Source organism: Plectropomus leopardus, chromosome 6 (genome assembly GCF_008729295.1).
Source record: "Plectropomus leopardus isolate mb chromosome 6, YSFRI_Pleo_2.0, whole genome shotgun sequence".
Classification (NCBI taxonomy): Eukaryota; Metazoa; Chordata; class Actinopteri; order Perciformes; family Serranidae; genus Plectropomus; species Plectropomus leopardus.
The window spans coordinates 28,600,639-28,624,807 of NC_056468.1; the positions used below are offsets into that span (position 1 = coordinate 28,600,639).

At 39.7% G+C, this 24,169-nt stretch overlaps 1 protein-coding gene across 1 annotated transcript in view; it reads left to right on the forward strand.

Annotated features, from left to right (window-relative positions):
• si:dkey-215k6.1 (transmembrane protein 132C) overlaps positions 1-24,169 on the forward strand; it is a 322,194-nt gene that overhangs the window by 110,744 nt on the left and 187,281 nt on the right. The window lies entirely within an intron of this gene.

The window sequence follows — 24,169 nt, forward strand, 5'->3', positions numbered from 1 at the left end:
TAGAATCGCTGCAGTTGCTGCATATTTCTGAATGACAATAATACCCTTCCAATGTGAACCAGGAAGAGGATGTCAGATTCTTTGTGTTGTCTTTTGCAAATGCCTGATAAGGTGTTTTAGTATATAATTCTGTTTTTGATGCAAGTGGTGATGTGCATTCATATATTCTGGCCCATCTACACGTAAGAGTTCTGTCTACAATGAAATGCTAAACAGATTTAGGGTACATTTCTGTATGGGTTCTAAGGGCACAATACTGGAATTATTTAGTGGAAAGTCATCTTAATTTGTCTGATGGTAACAGTTGCAACAAAGCCAACGGGAGTCAATTAAGCACATTCGGTACATACCCACATGGCATGGTCAGACCAGGCAAAATTTATACGAGTTGTAATGAAATTAGGTGTTACGCTCACCAAGTCTTAAACTGTCTGGACACTAGAAAAACTTCGTAATTTTTATGAAATCACACATAGCTTTACCATGAATTGACATTTTTCTGTAATGTCAATTCATGGTAAATCTGTATAGAAATTATAGGGCACTAGCAAAGTGGACCTCTGTGTGGCAGCAATGCACTTGCACTTGTGTAAATGATGAGTGATTTGATTCTGTGTTGCAATTCAAACAGGTTATTTCAAATGCCAGTAGGTCAAGGACGCAAAGGCACTACTCATGAAATACTTGTAGGGAAGATGATCCTTGGCAGCCGGAATTCGAATACAAAAAAACCCCAAAAAAACAAGTGAGAACTGACATAAGGCACAATTCACAATAACATAAAGCACCGTAAACGATCTGATTCAACTTTTTACCAGGTTGTTCTTTACAATAATTATTCTTCGACATAATTGATCAAAAGATGCAGAAAAAAAGCTATATTATCAACCAGATTACAGTTGTGTGTTTCTGTCACCTGAGGACAGTGGAGGAGAGTGTCGCGCTACCTGCTGATAAAACTCACACACACACACACACGGTCACACAGATGGAGGGAAATAAATACTCCACCGACATCCTGTGCTCACTCTCTGCCATGTATACTTCTTCACAGTACACACATACACACACACACACACACACACATATACAGATGCTATACAGTACATTCTTGTATGCTGTGTGTGTATCAAGCACAGACACATATAAACACACATGCAAGTGATGAGTTTGGTTGCCCCTACAAACACTGTCTTTGTTGTAAAACACCCCTGCTGAGTGTGTGTGTGCGTGCGTGCGTGCGTGTGTGCGTGCGTGCGTGCATATGTGTGTGTGTGTGTGTGTGTGTGTGTGTGTGTGCCCGCCCATCCTACCTGCAGCCCTTGCCCTCTGCCCTGGCATACAGTCCCCTGGATAATCCCCCATGTTAGAAGCACAGTCAGACATGTAATAAGGCTTAAGTGGATCTCATTCCTGTGTGAGTGTGTCCATGTGTGTGTGTGTGTGTGTGTGTTTGAGACACATAATAAGCCTTAAGTGTGCTCCATCACAGTGGGGTGATGTGATTATGATAAACTGCTGAGGAGATGGAGGGACACGCAGAGAGGACGAGTGAGAGAGAGAGAGACAGACAGACAGACGGAGACAGGAAGGAACGGAGAGAAAGACAATGTATAAAAAAGAAAGAAAAGGAGAAGACCGCACTGGGTAAGAGCAGAGAGAAGGGAAGTGAGGAGCTTCATGCATTTGCATCTCGTCATCACTCTAAAGCTCTTTCAGAAGGTAGAGATGCGAGGACGGGGGAGTTGAGGCAACACACATTTGCTAAATTGGATTGGGCATCCTTGCTGTATCACCTGTCACTCGGCTTGTAGTCTCACATAACCGTACATGACTTTGTCACTTTGTGATGAGAGTACTTGTCTACAAAGCACGAGCTGAAACTGTGTTCATGGATGTCTGAAACAGTCAGCACTGATTGAGTTATACTGCCAAGTCTTCTTCCTCCAATTCAGTCACATTTTTGTTTGAGTCATCAACTCACCATTTTCAGATTTTAAATTGTATCATTCAAACCTCCTCCAACCACAGCTCTTCCTAGATATATCTCTTCTAACCTGGACCTTTTTTTTGCACAATTGTATTTTTGAATTTTTACTATGAATACTAGATTTCTATTATCACAACACTCCTTTGTTATTCCTCCAAGTCATTTAGAAACACTTTGAATGCATCTAATGAAAACAACTCCCAAAGATTTAGGTAACTGGTCCAAGCAGAGGGAGCAGCATACTTAAACACCCTTTTCCCAGTTCAGTATGGACTTTATTTATAAAAATAAGTAATTGGAGTGAAGACACTAACCTTCTATACTTTTTGTAGGATGTAGATCTGTAGGTAAGACAATAGACCAAGAATAGCTTTACAAATAAGAATGTGCCAATGGTTAAGTCTGCGGGTGGTCAAGGTGAACCATCCAAACCAAGCGCACAGAGAGCAATGCTGAGTATGGGCTTTGACCTTGTAATTAATTTCAGTGCTCCATGATAGAGAGACTCCAGTGTGTGTTGCATTCATATATTACACATTGTCATAGTAAGGCAGAGACAAAAAAAATGCTGGCAACAAGTCTCCTTTTGCCCTCAAATAAAAAGCAAGACTTTAAAAAACCTTTATAAAAGTCTGTACATAAAGCCAGTTTTGCAGATAGTGGCAGAACCTTCTTATTTGCTACAATTTTAGTAATCCAGATGATGATGATGATGTACAAAAATGTGTAAGAGAAGTTCAGTTAAAAAACAAAACAGGTAAAATGAAGTATGTAAATTTTAAAACTCAGGTATCTTTGTCTATCCAATGCACATTCACTGCAGCCTGCTGCTCCAAGACCTATTATAGATCTAGTGCCAGAGTCACAGACTATGACTGAATGAAAATTATACCAAAAGACATTTAAGCATGTTTATGGCTGAAAGAACACAAAAGACATATGAGACATGTGCTAGATGAGTCAGTAATTGGTTTTTGTCACTGTTACTCAAGCTTAGATATTAATAAGAATACCAAGATAATGTGCCACACTTAAATGGGCTTGCCAAGATTCATTTTGAAAGGACAAGAGGAGATTATGAAATGGAGAGACCTTTTGGTTAATTAAGAAATACTAAAAGAAAAAAAAGAGTAGATGTGTTTTTGTGCTTATTGTGTTATTCAACATTTTCACCTGACTTTTAAAAAAGAAAAAAGGTTTTTAATCAAAAAGAGGTTATTTGTTCAGCTTGTTATATCATCCTTTTAATGTTAGATCATCCCCAGGTTTCTGATTATTGAACAGGTCTCCGATGCAGAACTTCCTGCCATGTTTCTTCTTTGCCTCATGCAACAATGGAGAATGTATATAATGATGTCATATTTTACATAAAAGTCATCTAGGACACACTCCTCACTGCAATCTTACTATTGCGATGCATTTTGAGTGGAACATTCATAAAGAGTCTGCATTCAGTCCAAACCCCCCAAAACTTTCCCCGATGTTGATAAGTGTTTCTTTATCGTAAGGGGGGCCAAGGTGTTGAAAAAACAGAAAAATATAGCAAAATACAGCAAAAAAGTAGCAAGGTTTGGAGGAGCTACAGGCTGCTGCATGCAAGATACTGAAACCAAAATTGCGAGTGCATATTTATGTTTATCTGATAAGCAGGTGTCACTTTGTATGGTAGCAGCTATTGATTGCCTTAAATGTGTGTGTGAAGTCCATATACCATTTTTCAACATGGAGGCTGCTGAGCTGGCAGATCGCTGCTAACGATGTTAACTGTTCTGACAGAGCAAAAAGTGTTAACTTGTTGTTAATGTAGTGTTAAGGCTTCCACAACAAAGCCATTCCACCACCTTGGATCAGGACATCCTTACCAGCAGTTTGAGTGCAGTGCAGAGCAGCATATTGAGCTCACGGGGACTCACATGCACCAACATGCAAATGTGTCTGGACTGTCTACCACAACAACAAACAGAGAAGCCTAGATTACAACATACACACAGGGAGCAAAACTGTTCTCTGCTCAGGAACCCATTACTCCACTATATTTTTTACATGGCAATTAGATGTTTAAATATAATGCTATGAATGTGGCATACAGCTCCTTTAACGTTCTTATTTTTTTTTTGGTTGAATAGGCGCCTGATTCAGTGTCCAAGTTTTGTGCCAGCTTTTTTTTTGTACACAAAACACAGTATGAAAGCATGGTGGGCTACAAAATTTCAAAAGCCTAGTCTTGCTGCCAAATTGCATACCTGTTAATCTAACTATAAAGGAAGCAGATACAGCCCTAATTCCTACAGTTGCTAACATGTCAAAAAGTTTTTTTAATGCTGGAATGTCCACAATATGGCATTTGCTCCTAAAGCTAATCAAGAACTTCCATAGTCATGCATTAATCCTAATTCAGTGTATTAGAAAACAAAAGACACAAATTAATTAGCATCTCTCAGCTCTCTACTCTGCATGCCATCGCTTCTAACTTCAAAAGGTTGAAAAGAGGACAAAACTTGATGATGAATTCATGTTCTGTGTAGCTCCAATTTAGTGAGCGTTCAGCCAGATATATTTAACAGTGTTTCAATTCGTGGAAACCCGTGCCACAGAAGTTTTGATGCTTTGAATCCATGTTTAGTTGAGCATTACAGCATTTTTCAGCAGTGGGAATTTTGACAGACTGAGGGTCAAAGTGATTAGCATCTCCCTCATTAAAAAGCTGTCGTCTTGAACTGTGTGCTATCGTTGTTTGGTTAGTTAATTAGCGAGATGATTACTGATGAGGGGATAAATGCTATGCGTGTGTATGTGTGTGAGATCTACTGCACAGAGACAGATTGAGACAACGATTATCAAAAGGCAAATACATTTTTTTCTGTCTCTGCTTGTGTTCTCTCGTTTTTCTCTGTTTTTATGTGACTAGTATTATAATAGCCATTTGTTTTGGTATGCAGCCTGTATTTACTGTCCCATTGTTTCTGTGTGTGTCCTCTTCTCTGTATGTGAGTGTGTGCATGTGCGTGTTTGTGTGTGAACGGATTAGTGGATTTTTCTTAGGATCAGAGGGGAGATGTACTTCTAAGGACCAGCTAGTTATCTCTGGTGGTTACACCTTGTACACACTCCTTCTCCTCTGTGTCACAACACACACACACACACACACACACACACACACACACACACACACAACACACACACACACACACACACACACACACACACACACACACACAAGCACATACACAATATGCCCAGGATGCCTTTATTCCACAAAGCTCCACCATTGATTTCACCTCAAATGCCCTTTCACCAGCACGGAGAGAGAATCAATTGTTTTTGTGACTGTCTGTGTTTGTGTGTGAATAAGTGTATTTGCAGTCTTAAGTAAGCACAGCATGTGATTGTTAGTGTTATTGTATTCTTGCATATGTGCTCATCTGCCTTGGCATACATATTCCTATTCACTGGTTACAATATGAGTGTGTACGTGTTTTATGGGTGTCTAAAAAAATGTGTCCTTTGGGAGTATATCCTGTTGAGCCATTGTGTGTGATGGTGTGATTCTCATTTTTGTCTCTCTGCTTCAGTGTCCTTTCTTTTTATGTGTGTTTGTGTGTCAGTGTCCTTGTTTTTCTTTTTTTTCTGCTGCTCTTTGTGCTGAACTCCTCCATATGACAAATGCATTTTATAATGTCTTTAAAAAGCCACAAAAGACAAAATGGGAATTAGTTGTATTTCTGTAAATCGGGCATGAAAAGGCTCTCAGGGTGTTGGAAAAAAAAGCCCACAATTACCAAAAAACTGGAAACTATTCTAGTGATTGATAGTGTTGGATGAGCTGTTTGTGTTCTTTTGTATTGCTACTCTTTGTCTTACAATGAAAACATTTGTAGAACTATATATTTATTTAAAGAAAAAGAGCAATAAGCTATGAGTTGTAAGTATTGCCAAAGCATATGTACTTAAATAGGTTGTCAAACTTTGTCATCTCTTTCCCTCTTTCTCCTAAGAGTACATTAAGGTGATTGTCCCATTGGTTAACAAAGTAACAGAAGTTACACATGAATGTGCTAAAAGAGCTGGTTCATTGCATGTGCTCATATTTTTCATGAACGGCAAGCTGAATACATCAGTTGCGACAATTAACAGCACTTGCTTTACAGATTTTCAGATTTGCAGCATTTGGATATATGGCACCCGGCATGCATGTCGACACAATGCCTGCAGACAGTGCAACTTCCTTAACTGCTGAAGTCCAATTTGAAGGACTTTTATGAACAAATCAGTGAGTTAAAGGAAAAAAATCTTACAATAATAGGCAGGTCTGACCAGGTCTGAACAAACAAGTTAAAACACTGGACCAGTCCTAGGAAATATCTACAAGTAAATGATGATCCAGAGAATGAATTTTTATTAAAATAACAGAAGATGTGAATGTAAACTAGTTTATTATCTTGGACTTTGAGCTCAGTCCAAAATTCAAATGGTAAACTATGAACTCAAATTGGTTCATTTCAATCTATGTGATCTGAATTTTGAGCTAACTCCTCTGAAGTGTGAACATGCATGACACTGCGCACTGCATTTCTCTCAGAGTAGCAGACACTTTGCTTGAGTGCGTCTTACACTCTGGCATATACCACTTTGAGAGTGACAATCTCGTTCTAAACTGAGATCAACTTTAAACCTAACTGATGAGTGACACTAAATTATACAGGACTAAAGGTGACAATTATGCACTGTCAAAATGACAAGAAATAGCAGACTGAGCAGTTTTGACCTTTGAGCACCAACATTTGCCCCTTAAAAAACTAGTGAAAGACTGTCTGGGGTAAGAATTACTGTGCAGTGGATAAATATGAGGTTGTTGACTATTATGAGGCAAAAAGAAAATCTTGCAAAACACTAAAGGATGTTTTTAAAATCTGTGATGAAAATACATTTACAAGCAAAATAATGCCTGTCTGCTACAATCCTTATAAGCATGAAGTGCCGGAGAAACAGTCTTTGTACATAAATTAATCATGCCGTGTTACCTTGAACTTGTGAAGAAGACTTTCTCACATGCCTTTAAGGAACACGGCAAACATATTGATTCATTAATTGTGGACTACGTTTAACAACAGCAAAATTATATCGAAATAATTATTTACAAATTCTCACAGAGTGCATGCAGGAAAAAGTTAACTTAAAGTGAAACTTATCTAAGAAATTGTTCAGTTTCAGACTTAACACAGAATTTGGCCAACAAAAACAAAAGTAATTGACACCTCTTGCGACTAATAGACAAGCTTAGCAAAGCTTGATCAATGACATTGTACCATGAGGTGGAAAAGTAAGGAACACAATGCCTCCCTGATGGAGAATAAACTCAGCTGTCTTCATTTTTGTCTTCATTACCTGGAATGATAAAAATGTTGGGACAGAAAGCAGGGCTCTGGAGCTGTAGATATATGGTAATGTTGTGTTAGTGGCGCTTTACTTTAGTGGGGGAATCTGCTGGAAGAAGTCATAACAATGCATGGCTTGAAGGCCTCAGCAGCTGAGATACTCCTGTGGCTCTAAGACACCTGAAGGGATGTGCTCAACATCAGTGGAGGTGACACACTGCCAGTGTGGGTCATATAGAGTTGAAGGGGATCATTGTAAATATATCTGCACATTTTTAGCGCAAGCCTAAACAGACATCGCCTGAGATGCTGGGCTATGAAAATTAACTAGACTTTATGTGGCAATTTAATGCATCATACCTCTGCCTGCATTTTAAAGGAGGTACGTTATACCTGCACAGTTTGAATTACTGGATTTATTTTCATTCATCCTAATAATTTTTTTGCTATGTCCTTATGCATCCTAAAATTCTCCACTATTACATTAAAGAGAGCTTGATATTGGCAATGGTTCTCTACAGGTCATTTGCAGCACTGATTGCTATAAACAGCCAAATAATCCGATCATATGAGAGATTATAGTAACACTGACGACAGTCATATGTACACACACACACACACACACACACACACACACACACACACACACCACACACACTAGAAAAGCTGAAATATAAAATAAGGTGATAAAAATGTCAGAAATTCATTTAGACTTTTTTTAAACATTGGGAGAGTTCACACAGACACATGTACACTTCCACACATATTAAAGCAATCATTCACATGTAGTATGTAGATTTATAGACCCATAAAACTGTGTTACATATGTCCCCAATATTAGCTGACACACACATTATGTGGTGAACATGTACATTTGCTTTATTCAGTGGCTTAATATCTTATGCCAGGAGCCAGTCTGTAAAATTTCTGCTGAGTCTGTGAGGTCAGACTGGCGCCTACAGTCAGCGGCACAGTGGTTTAGTGAATATTTCTTGCAGAAAGTGCTGAGGAACATTTACATTTAACCACGGCCAGCGGCAGCCTTAATGTCACAAAAGCTAAGCTAATAAGTTATGATGAAAATGTATAAACAATACACAGTGGCCAGTTTTGTGCCATTTTGTAGCTGTTGTGGTATCATTCTGTCAAGTAGTTTTGTTTTGGAAAAGTGAGTCGGCTAATCTTGTGTTAGACCAACTCTATTAAGACTTGATTTGCTTTTTGAAGTCACTCATGCTGCCTCACATCAACCCAGTTATTAGGCACTGAACATTTCTGCACAATCACGGATGCGTTACATTTGTACGTTATGTAGCCAGTATGTTCAAACATATTTTTTTTTGTTTTTCAACAATGATATGGTTAATGTGAGGGTACGTTTAAGCACAAAACCACTTAGTTATGGCTAGGAAAATATCATATTTTTGCTTTAAACAACCACTTTTGGTGTCACAATCCCAGCTGGAAAAGCAGTGATGTCTCCGTAAAAAAACAAACACTTTCGTTGGCACTATCCCCAGTGGAAACACAGTTACAGGTCGCTAAAAAATGCCCACATTTGGTGGCGTAAAAGTTGCTGGAAACACAGCGATGACTCGTTAAAAAACAACTGTTTTTATTGTCTGATGGTCTCAAACAGTGACCTACAGCTTGGCCGGTATTTCATCACCCTCCACGACAAAGTCAGCCAAAAACTTCTATGAGGGACTAAGATGTGAAAATTGGGAGATAAATAAACTTTCATTTCAACATATTTGTTTGCATGTTAAAGATCAAGTTTGCATGTAAATCTACATATATGCACTGAAATATACAGACTAAAGGAGTGCACAAAGAGGCAGTTAACAAGGGAGAGTTAAAAACAGCAGATTAAAACAACAAGAATTTAAACAACGTACGTGGATTAGAATTAGATAATAGATTTGGTTTGAGGACATGCCTTAAAGTTCATACAGTTCACATGGTTCTGAATGAAAGCCTCCATGGAAAAAATATGGTGGGAAAGTCTATGATTTCTCTGGTCAGGTTTAGGAAAAAGGAAACGTGGTGAGTATGTATCTTAAAATGTCTCCTTATAAGACCACTCGGGACCGCTTCCTTGTTTACTCCCGACAGCGCATTGGTCACCTGATCGCAGCTTTACTAAAATACGTGGGTTACACACAAATTATTGACTGATGATAAGAATGAAAAAAAAAGAAAAAAAAACTGTTTTGAGAACAGCCTGATAAACTAGAGCTCTGACATGGTGGACTGTTTCACCTGTAGGGTAGTTCAAATTGGGTCTTTTTTTTTTTGTTGTTGTTTGTCAAAGTCTTTAATGGAGCTTAACGTTTATTAAGAAGAGGAGCTCTCTTAAATATTTAAATTTCAAGGACCTTAGGTGTTACTGTCAGTGATCTAACTTTTAAATATGACACATCTGCCCCCTCTACTGAAAACTCTGCTCTTACTGACATTATCATCTTTTCACTCTGATATTCCCCTGAGAAGTCAGCAAAGTGTCTGTCACCAGAAATATTTGGTTTACTGGTTAACACTCTATGGCTGAATAGACACACACACACACACACACACACACACACACACACACACACACACACACACAGTCCCTCTCTCTTTCTCCCTTTAACCCACACAGTCACTCCGTCTCTGTTTATTCCCCTAATCCAGTCTGCGCTATCATTCTGTCTACAGCACTCTTCCTCTACTTTCACTCCTCTCCATCCTTCAGCTTCCCTGTCATCGTCTTCCTTTCTTCCCTCTCCCGTCTCCTCTTTTCTCTCTCTCGCTTTCTCTCGCTCTCTCTTTCCATCTCAAATCTGTCATGAATATTCATAAGGGTGTTATTTGCATTGCTGGCTCCTGAAAGAGGCTGAGTACACAAAGGTGACAGCCATCAACCTCGGGACAGTGCCAGTGTTTGTGTGTTTTTGGGGCTCTGCATTTGTGTGAGGGCGAGGAAAAATATACAGAGGTGGGAGAGGAAAATGAGGGAAGAGTGAGAGGAGTGGCGTCAGGGAGAAGAATGGGGGATTGTGTGTGTTTTGGCTGTATCGCTTGCAAAATGATTGACATTATCGCTGGAATTGTAATTAATGTCTCTGGATGTGTTTGAGCAAAATTTGAAACGTTTTTTGCTTTTTGAATTCAGTTATTGAAATGACAGTGATCCGCTGCACAGCTGTGTATGTGCACACATGTCCGCTCAGCCGTCTCTTTACACAAATTTCCCCGTTGCTTCTCATTTTTCGACTCCCGACACTCTTCTGTGTCTTTTCTTCTTTTCTTTGTGCGCTTCAATCGCTCTTTGAGTCTGGGTCTGCCAATGCTAGTTTGGGGATTCTTCATATGCAAATTTGTGGCCGGTTATTATGTTGTGTTTATTGTTGGTGCCACTCCTCGTTGCAGGATAGAGGAGCCCCATTTAGAAACGGGGCTCCTCTATGCTGCTTCTGCATTCCTCTGCACTGGAGATACACCAGTTGCTCAGAGTTTTAAACCAAGCGGCGTGTGTGTGTGTGTTTCTGTGTGTTTGAGCATTTACCTCTAAGTTACCCCAGGAGTTATAAAAAGGAGTTTGAGGATAAGTTTGTTTTTATTTTAACAAGCCGGGGGAAAACAGCTGATATTTTTACTAACAGAGAGAAATCCCTTCCCGCAGCTTTCCACCCTGGAACTCGAATAACGTTTTTATTTTCTTGGCCTGGGACCCAGGCTCATGAAAACATATTGTCTCTTTTATTATTCTGGGACCCACTTGAAATAAGCTACAGATGTTCCCATTGTAGAAGTACCAATCTTTACTGCACAATGGCTGAACTGCAGCTGCACTTTGGCTCTGTCTCCAAAAGGGATTTTTTTCTTGAAGTCACCAGACATTGTGAGGCATGTAGCTGGTATGTTTTTTTTCTTTTGTACATATACATATATTAATTTTGTTATTATTAATAAATTAAAATTCAAAGGAGATGAAATTGCTTTCTTGTGTGTGGCAGCATGAATTGGGTTAGTGCATTTGATCTGTAAATCTTATATCCTTTGTTCTCCTTTGAGAAAATATCAGAAATTCATACTTCATGTTTTTGGTTTATTAATCACATCATAATATGGAAAAAAATTGAAACGGCTGGATCTGCTTGTGCCAATTTGCTTTTTTGCATCAAATGAGTTCTACCATGTGAAGACCATCTCCCTCTTTCAGTCGTAAACCACCGTCTTGAAAATGTTGGCACTGCAATGTTTGTGCATCTCGACCTCACAGCCGTGCAAACTGTTGGCTCGTTTATACATACATGAATGCAAAGAGCTGACCCTAAATAGGCAAGAGGCACAAACTGCAATAAAACCCCAACTTAGGCATGTAAGCATAGATACTGACTTTCCTCTCCAGTGTTGCTTTTATGTATTAAAGGACTAAGCAAATATGTAAGGAAAACATCGAAGAAAACCAGTGAAGCAGGTTATATTTTCTCAGCCATTCTGCTGTCAAACACATTTAAAATGTTCAACTAAATTTCTTTATTGGGCTTGATATGCTGTTTACTTAGCCTTATAGGCTTTAACAGGCTTACTGTAGCCTAAGTATACACTGTATAACTGCATTATGTTGGAATTCTTTTAATGGACCAGTGCCCAATAGGCCCATTTGATAATCCATCCATGACTAGCCTCTCCTCTTTTACCTTTAACTCACTATATGATGAATGCTTCTGCTGCTCAACATTGATCTCAAAGTGGTATTCTTCAGGCTGAATCACGTCTATGTGGCCCTCCATTGTTGCAGTATGACGCCATTCTTGAGAGACTCTCAGCTATAAGTAGCTGGTTTATGTGCTCAATACATTGTTCATGTTTTTCTTCCTATCTGGTTCCCTTACAGTGAAGCACTCTCTGCTTTAGTTTATCTAAACTTGCAATTCTCAATATCGCTGCCTCTTTTAGTACATCGTCCTTTTCACACTGCACTGCAGGGAGCCTCACACAATAGCCCCCAAGCTGGGAACAATGCTGTTTCCCATCTCTCTGTGTGTACATTTATGTATATACATGTCTCTGTGTGTGTGTGTGTGTGTGTGTGTGTGTGTGTGTGTGTGTGTGTCTTTGCTGGTTTTGATAGTGAGAGGAAAGCACCATATAGTTTGTGTGTATAAAACACTAGGCTCAATTATCTGGTTGATGGTGAATCACCTTTTAGTTGACAGAGGCGGACATACCGTAATTGTAATTGCATTTTAATTTATGTCTTTCTGTCCTTTATATTGTGACCTGCTGACACACGTGGACACACAAGATATTTTGAGAAAATTACTGAGCCTGCTCCAAAGCTGTGATCTGAGTATTTATTGTAATCACTGATACTATTCATCACACTGATTCAAATAAGTTCCTTTTTTTCATGGATATCAAAACCAGGAAGGCCAAGAGTGCATCCTGCAATTGCTATAACTGTGTCTGTGTTTTTATATAAGCTTTAAAGGTTAGGTATTTTAAAGATCCGGTATGTAGGATTTAGGGAGATACATTGGCAGAAAATGAATTCAATAAGTATGTTTTCTTTAGTGGATAAATAACCTGAAAACAAGTATTGGCATGTTTTTGCATCATGCTTTTTATATGTACATAGGGGACAGGGCCTCGTCTAGAGATTGCCATGTTGTGCTGCCATGCCTCGACACTAGCCCAGAATGGATAAACCAAACATGGGCTCTAGATAGGGCCATTTGCGTATTTTTAAGTTGTGTCCTCTTTTTAAATGCCAAACTGCTCTATTTGTTGTTTTTACAGGTTTAAATTACAGAGTTTTTGGTTTGGAGAAGGAAATATCTCCCAAATTTCCAACACACTTTTGTCCCAAGCTGCATTGTTAATTGACTTCCACATCTACATATTACATGCTAGGTATCAGCCTGCATCTGCTGCTGATGTTGCGGGATGCAACAACCAATGGTGGCATGTACACAAGAGCACATGGATAAGTTTAGACAAGAAAAGCACATGTTTAGGTTTAGAAAAAAACATCATGGTGTAGTGAGTGAAGTGAACACTGGCATCAGGGGTGAAAGTTTGGGGTTTGTTTGTTCCCACTCCTTATATTATGTTGTTACTGACAGTGATTAAACCTGATGCTATCCAGCAGTGATCACACAGCAGCAACAGGTGCAGTCTGGCTACATTTTAAAGTTACGCTGTTAGTATATCATACTGCCACACCAGGTGCAGTCCAGCCAACTTGAGGTGTATCAGAACACCAGGAAAACTTTTGTTTAGCTGTGTTACCAACTGACGCCCCCCGCGATGTATCACACGGCTGTGAAAGGTGGCTTTTGGCATCTGTGTCTGATGCCAAAATCATTGACAAAGCAGCGTTATTTGACGAATTTGTAATGAAAATCTGCTGGAATGTCTAGATCAGAAATAAGGCAACGCACATGAAGCTATCATAGAAAAAAAGGTGAGCACATATTAGCAGATCCTGGGCCTTGGTTGCATTGACACGTTCCTAAAATCTCTCTCCAAAGAAGAAGCTGTAATATCCGAAACAAAGCGATGGGCGACTGCTTGAAGTTCAACTAATCTGTGCTCAAGATTTCCCATCGAACCTGTCCAATCATGTGTATGAGCTTGGCTCTGAGCTGTGTAATCTCAGAAGATGCCCACTTAAAAATAAGGCTGCTATTGTTCATTCCAGGCACGTCACATCCCCATAGATTAGATACAGTTTGGTGGACCTTCAAAAACAATTCATAAATCCTTCATGGAGTTCTTCAAGGATCCCACTGAGATCGCTCAAAAGCAGTCGTTGGTTCTCTTCTTTTCTTTCTCTTAACTTCTCCATGCTGTATGACCTTTTCCAAGGCCGCAGGGATATGCTGTCACAGGGCACAGTTGCTCTGAACCTTGTAATCTGCTGATCGGTTGTAATGTTGTGATCCTGGAAATTCAAGCTTCCTCTACTGTTGCACTCATTCTCAAATCACTCTGGTTAAGAGCATCACCTGCATGCTTTAAACTTTAATGATTGAGTTACTTATTAATGAAGGAATTGAAGAACCCCCAAAGTCCTTTTTGATACCAGCGTGTTTAAGTGGCTGTTGATGGTTCAGATGGGGAAACACCAGCTCTGTGTCTGATTGGATATCTAGCAGCAAAGTATCCAACACAGTTGGTCCTATTGGAGATGCTACACATTTTTGGAGGAATTTAATTCTTTCTTTTAGTTTGATCTAATTAAGGGCATCATTGTTTCAACAATGAAGGGAAACATGAAATTGGGGGTCCTCCACAAGAACATTTTTGGTATCAAACGCTTAAAGGTCCAGTGTGTAGGATTTAGGGGTATATATAATGTTAGAAATGGAAATGTTAGTAGTAGTAGTAGTCGTAGTAGTAATTTACAGCCCGTCAATGACATAAGCTTCCAAAAAAACAATTTTTTGTTTATTTTTTAAATACATTACACATATTTATTGTTTTGGAGAGGAAAAGACCTCTGCTGATGATTCAGCTCCTGGTAAAAAACCCTGAATATCTGGATCTAAAGTTATCAGAGAAAATAGGTGATTACACATTAGCAGGTGCCTGTCTACTGTGCGCCAAACAGCACAGAAGAAACGCAGATTTGTAACATGAAACTTCTTTATTCAGTGATTTTACTGGTTTCCATCACCTGGTCCATTTGTTTTGGAGAGGATGAGACCTCTGAGGATCATTCAGCTCATGGTTAAAACCTCCTCAACAATGAACACTATAGGAGTATTGACAGGGAGAAGTTTCTGTTGGTTGCAATCTATAATCCTCTGCACTAGATGCCACAAATCCCCCTAAATCTTACAGACTTGACTGCTACGTTCCTGCATTCTGGTAAATGTTTATGCATCACTTTGTGCCTTTTTCACATCAATTTTTGGTGTAAATATAATTCTATCAAAATAAAAGTAATTTGCTATTTAAATGCACATGTTCTAAATATTGAGAGGGATGTGTCCCTCGCCCCCCACCCCCATCCCCCCGACCCCCTCACTCACTGAAATGAATCCAGTTTGTAGTGAACCAGATTCCCATTACTTGTGTTTTTACATACTAATGACCATTATCACTCATGGTCAGGTTGAAAATACATCTTTAGCCACCTGTTGTGTTTTCAAAGCTAAATCACTTTAAATAAAAAAAGAGCTCTTATTCATCCTTCATGCTGTCAACCTGACAAACTGCAAAGCCTTTTCAATCTACCAATTTACCTTACTCCATTAGTGTACAGCTTTCTGTCACTGCATTTAATGTGATCATTTTAATGTCTGTTCCTGTTTGTGTCTCTATTTATTACCACATTTATTACAAGGCAGTTTGGCCATGAGGAGCAGTTAATTGTTGAACTTGAACTAAAATCTCATTTAGAACAGATGCTTTCCATTGCCGGGGTATGGTATGAATACATGGCGGGCTCCATGATTGACCACCATGGTTCGTGTTTGCTCGTTTATCAGTGCTAATTTGCCCAGCTAATCTCCCCATTAGGCTCAGTGAGAACATTAGCCTAGCAAATTAGCACTGATGAATGGGCTATTATTCATAGCAAATTCCACTTCTATTCGCCTCTTTCATTTTTTTGAGTTCCTTTTCTCCCTCTTCCATCCTCTCTCTATATTTTCATCTTTACCTTTTTTTTATCTGTCCCACCTTCTTGTTCTATGGCTCCTGGCTTGCTGGCTTATTGTTTTCAACTGCAAGACATTAAGCAATGTTTAAGGCAGTTTTATCTTACATTACACTGTATAGCATTGAGACATTCATTCCAGAAGTGGTTAAGATGCAGGATGAATACATGAAAAGGGGGTTCTACCTCTGCCACCACTTTGGGCCATGTGTAGGTCTTAGATATAAAATTATAACTGGATGTTTAACACCTTTGTCGGATGAGCGGCTTGTTGGTAAAACAAAGGCATCACCAGTGCCTCTAGTCTCTAGTCTATTTTCTACCGTCTTTTCTTCTCCTTGTAAACCCCCCTCTATTCTAATCTTAGCAGGACTTAACAAAAAATGTTCCAGCTTACACACGTTCAAACACACACACACCCTCTCTCACACACGCATGCTGCGAGTCTTTCAAAGTAGCGTGTGGTACGTCGTTTGATCCCCTTCTTGTTCTTTGCTTCTGAAGGTAGTCTCAATTCTGTTTTAAATTCCAATCCCTATTGAGGACACACACACATGCTGTTTCCCAGTGTGTGTAAATGTGCCTGTCTCTCAAGAACATGCAAATGGCACACAGCCGCATGCATATACGGCACAAACAAAGGAATATAAACATGCATGTGTAAATGGTGGCATCTGTATGAGAACATGCACAGAGCTCCTGGGCCTGCAAAGCTTTTTTTTGTATCTGAATCACTCAGAGAAAGAGAAAGAAAAAGAGAAAATTGTGAGGTGGAAAGAAAAGGAGGAAGAAGGGGAAAAGGAGTGGGTGGGAAAAAAAATGGAGGGGTAGGAGCAGGTAACAGAAGGACCATGAAAGGAGAGTTAGGAGGGGAAAGCAGTATCCATCTCCTTTAATGCTCTGTCTACACTACATCTGTTACTGACTGCTGGTCTTCCCTTCTCCCTTTGTCTTATTATCACTGTTTTCCCCCTCATTTCTCATAATTCTCTGTCTATTGTCTCTCTCTCACTCTCTCTCTCTTTTGCTACCTCCATTTCTTCTAATTAGAGTTTATTGTGTGTGCTAATTAATTAAAGTAGTCATCTTGTGATTAGTTGCTGAACATCTTCGTGGAAGGACTCATCTTTATCTGCCCGTGGAACATGATCCACAGAGATTCTTTTACACACACATTCACACACACTTGAAAGTGTACCTATACAATGGTAAAAGACACTAACCCCGGGTCTCAACCACAAACATCACACCAGGATTGCACTCTCGTAATGACAGCGTTCATGCTGACACTAAAGCGACTGTCTGTACCTGTTTTGTCTTGTCCGTGATCTTCAAAGCGTCAAGCAGCAAAGGAGCAGCCAAACTGTCTGTGCAGTGTGCAGGCATGGCGTTGAATGTACAGTGTAGGTTACAGTTTTCCCATGAAAGCATGTTCTCGTGTCTTGCTTCCCAGATGGGCAAAAGTGAGGGAAGAGTCTGTGAGATACTGGAGAAGATCATGCTGGTCTTTGGCTCCATCAGGAGACAGCACTGCTTCACCTCGATTGCAAAATCATGACTCTTTATCGGGCATCCATCTCCTGTTACTAGCATATTGTCAAATAAGTGGACAGTGGAGCATAAATAAACGCATCATGTCACGTTTATACCTGTGGGATGCAACTGAGACGGGAAGCTGCATAGAGCTGATACAGACAGTTATGTGAGATGTGTCAGTGATGAAAACATTTAATTCGATTGCCGTTTAGACCCAGCATTAAGCCTTGGACATGCTTTCCGTATTGAGCAGACGTGGACAGCTGTTGACTTGTACCGCTCACATGGACACACAGTTCCACTCATACATAAATTGAGGAACCACATCTAGTGTGGCAATTCACACATGCGCATTTCCTCATCCACACTCCATTCCACTTTTCTAGCCGTCCTTGTAATCATTTAAAGATTAATTCTATACATTAATGTTGATAATAGCCGATCTCCTTGCATAACTCCTATATTTTGTAACTGGAGCATGCGCAGTCGGCTCGCTTTGTGCTGCATATGGACATCTACTTTAGGGTCTGCACATATCCATAAAGAAATGGGCATATGATGACAATTACACTATACGGACTCTCATGGTCATGCAGAATTAGAAAGAATGAAGCTGGCTTTAGGCCTCATTGGCCCATAAATTTATCTTTGAAGTCTGTGAATGCATCGTAAACACACTGACTTCTTGCACTTGATTGACTGTTAATTGTTCTGGCTACATATGGTGTTTTTCTGATTTAATACCTTTGTTAAAAAGCTGTTCAAGTTGTTTGGAAGATTTAAGAGGGGGCTATTTCAGGCATTTTAATTGTCAGGTTAACTTGCGGGTGTCTATGCATAGTTTTGTTTTGTTCTATTTACGATAATGTTTGAGGATTATTTTATGCAAAAGGGTTCTACAGTATATGATAAGAGCTACTACATGGCCCTTGATTTGAAATTTGTCATCTGCTGTGTCAAAAAAAAACTTTTGAACTTCTTCCTTTATAAAAACTGCTGACAACTTTGCATGTACGACATTTAGGAGAAAACTAACTGTAGTGAATGAAAAGACTTGATACAAGATAAATACATGAGGACTTTTCTGACAATTGGTGCCTTGTACTATGTTGGAAGCAGCAGTACACACTGAGTTTAGTTTCCCCTCATGTAAATTTCAGAGCAAACAATATAATAGGGAGCTACAACATTTCCAAATTAGGAAGGAAAACAGCAGGTAGTAAAAAAAAAAGTCAGCTTGAGGCCAATGAATTTGCTGCTTGGCTGATGCAAAGTCACCATGCTTGATCTGTGCCAGCATGAAGTAAAGGCCTGAAATAATGCAAGTTAATTGCTTTAGGTCAGAGAGAACACGACAAACAGAGCGCTGAAGTGATGTTTGAAATCACTGCGTAGACAGGAAAGCAGGACTACTTCCCTTCCTGTTTGAGACATAAGGAAGGCCTCATGGATTGTGTTAAAGAGCTTGTGCTGCCCCCTAAGGTCAACCATCAAGAGACCAAATCATTATCTCCAGTGGCACTCAAACTTCTCCCCCTTTTTGAAAAAGCCAATTTCCATGCTTGTTGGGTGCAGATGTTTATTAGTGATAATCCTGTGCAGATAATGTCTACTTTTGCCTGCAGGGCTTCTTCTCCAGGCCACTCAGACAGTAAATCAATCAGAGTAGAGTTGAGCATTTTCTCCATCTTTACCAAATATGAAATGGTTGAAGATAATGATATGGTCTAATATAAAGTCACCCGCTAACATCTAGCTTTTGTATTTAATCAGTGAGGTTACAATTGATATTCATTCCCAGGACAAATGACTCTGCTGTAGTCATGAGTATTTGTCGGCTCTGGCTCCAGTCAGCATGGCAGTAATGGAAATGTGACACCCGGTTGGATGTGTTAATTTTTGCCCTTTTTAGCGCATAAAAAAATTGTCTTCATCCAAGCAGCACTTAAACATTGTTTGAAATTAGTTGGTACTGAGTTTGAAAGAGAGACTGAATCCTTTACGGATACAATAACATTTTCACTGGGCTTCATGCTGCTTTCTACTGTTTACTAAATGGTTTTCTGACCCATTCCTGATGCCAAACATCCAACCCAGCAAAAAACAAACAAAAAAATCTGAATGGCATGCTCCTCTACTGCACAGCTTTGTACATATGTAGCTCTGAACTACTGGCAATCTGAAAGGAATCCATCACCTTTTTAGCAGGTTTTCCCTCATTTGAAAAACATTGTATTTGTGCATAGACACAAATTTTGGTGCAGATGAAAAGGATATATGTAACTTTATCTGAACAGTGGCTCTTTTCATCATCAGTTGCAATTACAGGGTTTTGATGAATGCTAAAACATTGCCCAGAGGTAGCACAAATATTATGAAGTTTAAAAAAAAAAATGCTAAAGTTAGCTAACATTAGCATTGGCTTATATTGAATTAAGAAAGAGTATTTCTTATGAATTCAGCTTTTCATTCTTTATTGTATTCTTTTATTTATTCTTCACTTCAATGAAACATGCACTCAGACTTTTTTTCCACATATATGCAAACATTCACGTGCCTTCATGCAGACGTTGTGAACATTAAAAATAAGTCACAAAAAGTAAATCCATGCTGCATATAGTATTCGGTTACCAATTTGTAAAACCAATAACAAAAATGACTGGACAGTGAATGTGTGTGTGTGTGTGTGTGTGTGTGTGTGTGTGTGTGTGTGTGTGTGTGTGTGTGCGCACGTTATCAGACAGAGATTAAGATATAAAGGAAGAGAGAACGAGAGAAACAGAGAAGTGAGGGACAGAGAGACAGTAATGAGTACTCCAGTGGAGACTGATAAGAGAGACAGAGGGAGAGTTGGTCTGCATAATGAGTCCTCCAGCATGGAGGTGGCATGTGGGAGGGAGGGAGGGATGAACAGGACTCTTCCAGTGGAGAATAGAGACAGTAACAGGGGTGGATTGGTTCACAGAGAACAGTCTGTATAATGAGTTTTCCAGGGGACAGCTAGTAAGGCAGAAGACATGGAGGGGTACAAAATGATACAAATGTTAATCTTTTTAAGGGTATTGTATTAAAAAAAAAAGAATCTGAATTCTTAGAGACAAAAAAAGAACAATGTAGGATTAGAGAAATGTCTTAGCAGTATGTTTTAAAGTTATTATATGCAGGCCACATATGCCTTTTTTGGTGGTGTTATTTTGGCTGAAATTACATAGGGTGTCATGGCTGTCGTGACTCTCCAGTTCCTCTTCTGAAAATGCTTCACATAGGCACTTCAGGATCTTCATAAGGATCCATTGATAGCAGGTATTCAGAACAGCAGACATTAAAAGGTTAAATGAATATTGAACAGTCAATCTTTTTCTTTTTTTAGAGAAACAGAATGTCACAATGGAAATGACTATATTTAATACAGCTGATTATTACTTTATGAATTTGTTTCACGAGCGGTACAAAATATAATAGCCGAGGCAGTGACAATCTCCTTTAAAAAAAGAACCAGCCTGCGCTAATTTGGTGATTCTCAACGTTTTTTGTCAGGCTGTCAGATGAGCTTAAAGTGATAGTTCAAGATTTTTGAAGTTGGGCTTTATGAGATACTTTTGTATAATCAGTGTATTACATACAGTAGCTGGCGGTCAACCTGCAGAAACAAACAGGGTGTGCACCCCACAGCTCAGCATTACCCCGCTGTATAGAGGGGTTGATACCACTTTAAAAAAAGGCCTACCTAAAAAATACAATATCCACCTAAGTGGACACTGTGTTGAACGTGTTTTCAACAAACTGACTCAAACAAAAAAAATGTAGTGCCAAAGGAAAAGGCTGTGTGACGGTGAGCTAAAGTGGTGAAAATACTCTAAACACAGTGTCCACTTGCACCGATAATGTTTTTGTTTTTAGGTAGGCCTTTTTTATAGTAGCTATAATATGTTTTTATTTCAACCCCTGTGGGGTGCGTGCCCTGTCAGTTTCTGCAAACAAGATGTGTGCTGACCGCCAGCTACTGTATGTAATACACTGAATGTACATACGTATCTCATACAGTCCCACTTCAAAAAACCCAGACTATCGCTGTAAGGGCCCCCTAATTAAAAATAACTATAATTTTCTCAATGTTTTCTTTTGAATTATAAATGGATATAATCAGAATATATCCTTTCAATGAGAAGACAGTGATTCTGGATTTATTTCTCTTTTAGATTTTCTCTATTTTTCTCAGTTGATTTGATTGCATTTGTTCCACTTGTAAGTGGCAGAAGCTGCTAATTTAGCTGTTTTGACTCCCCTGCCAACCACTTTTTAAGAACTGTCAGGTAGCAGCAGGTGGCATTGAGGTGTTACAGCTGACTCAGGTGTGTCCTGTACAGTCAGCCTATTGCAGCTGGCAGTTTATTGGTAAACGTGACAATAAATGTATTAAATTGGCTGAGCTACTCCACAATTCTTCCAGTTACCCCCTGGCGACTGCCGAAGTTCCCACTGGGTTGGGAAACGTTGCACTGGTCTTTGCCCCCAGTGAATCACACCAAAGAAAACTGACAATAAATGTGCTCAAAGCAACCAATAGACAGCACAAAATATATCCAGGACTGTCTCATGCCTTTAAAGCCAAAAACATATGCCATCAGAATAATGTGAAAGGTATGGAGCCTCCAAAGTCTGGAAAGGGGATTATTTTTTTTTAATTCTATGCACATAACTTAATTATCTTTTGGGAAGAAGTTATTTTTTTGTGGGAATATCACAGTGCTACACTGTCATGTTGAGAGGGTAGCTGAGTCGGAAGGCAAAGCTTTTGATTTAGCGGTCCATCTACGTCCCAACCCTCAACCACGGACATGAGCTTTGACTAGTGACCAAAAGAATGAGTTCACGGATACATGCCTGGCTGGGCTCAGCCTCAGAGGTAGAGTGAGGAGCTCCGACATCCTGAGGAGAAGAGCCGCTGCTCCTCCGGCTGCAAGTCAAGTCAAGTCAAGTCAAGTCAATTTTATTTATAAAGGGTTTGCCTCAGAGGGCTTTACAGCATACGTCATCCCTCTGCCCTTAGACCCTCACATCACCTGAGGAAAAAACTCCCGAAAAAGAACCCTTCCTGAGTGAAAGAGCAGCAGAGGATGATGAGGGATCCCTCTTCCAGGATGGACAGATGTGCAATTGATGTCAATGTGTGCAAGGTGGCCAGTTGAGTTGGTTCGAGCATCTGTCAGGATGCCTCCTGGGCCTCGTCCAACTGGTAAGAGTCCCCGGTGCAGACCCAGAACACGCTTGAGGGGTTATATATCCTATCAAGCCAAAGGGTCCCTCAGGAGGAGCTTGAAAGCATTGCTAAAGAGAGGGATATCTGAAACACTTTGCTCAGCCTGCTTCCCCCGTGACCTGGCCTTGGATCGGTGGGTGAAAATAAATAGGTGGAAAATGGATGGGAACACTAGTGCCTTTAAACAAAACTCCGAAGCCTGTGGTTATGCCATGGGAAGTCATAAACATTGTATCTCTCATTGTAGCTCTCTTTTCAGGTGGTTAAGGTGTGAGAGCACCGCTGCTATGGTACAATGGACTCGATTGTTGGCATCTAGAATCACTGAGGAAAACAACTTAGCAAGCAAACGATCAGGTCATGTAATGCAGAAAATGCAAAGGCACAATGACAGAGAAAAAAGATGAGGTCATCGGGAGATTCTTCCCATAAGATAACTGAGCAGAAAATACAACAAAATATCAACTTTTGCAACTTTAGGGGTTCTGTAGAAAGATATTATGTTAACACTGGAAAATTCTTAATTTAGGGGCTTTATCTTGCTGACTTGTTCTATAGCGGCTGTGGTTGATTCATGTGAAATCAGGTGTTATGTTAGCAATTTTACAAATGACAAATTTAGTGGTTTAGATTGATTTTCTTTTTCACTGATTTTCAAATGGGTAAATTTGTTTGAGTTTCGCTCTAGCTGTCTGGCTGATAAGGACTGCCTGTGAAAGTTTTTGTCACAATAACTGATTGTGTTATTCTATAAATGCCTGCTCTATTAACAGTTTATTGGAAAATAATCAGAAAAATGTCAGACTTCTGTAATGGTTGCCAGTCAGTAATCACATTGCGGCTGAAGCAACCTCTTGGGTTGTGTTTGAGTGTAAACAGGACCGACTTCCAGGACGCCTGTCAGTACTGCCTGTGTGACTGATATGTGATTGACAGCAAACATACATACACAAAAACTCACTTTCGCACACGACCACACACTCTCCTTTTCCCATGCAATGTCAGTGTTAACACATAGATGAGCCTAAGCTGCCAGAATCGCTTTAAGAATTAAACAACGGGATACGATGCCATGACTTGCTGTGCGTGTGTGTGTGCGTTTGTGTGTGCGTGTGTGTGTGCGTGTGTGTGTGTATGTGTGTGTTTGTATGTGTGTGTGTGTATTCGTTCCCAAAAGCTGTCATAGTGTGATCAGTAGTGGGTGGCATGAGTGGAGACCCGTTGCCAAAATATCTAGATACTGATGGGCTCCAATGGAGAGGATAGGAGGAGAGAAAACAAAACAATAAAAAATGGAATAATACACTGTATGCATATGCATGCATGCACACATTTTGAATATGTAAACATGC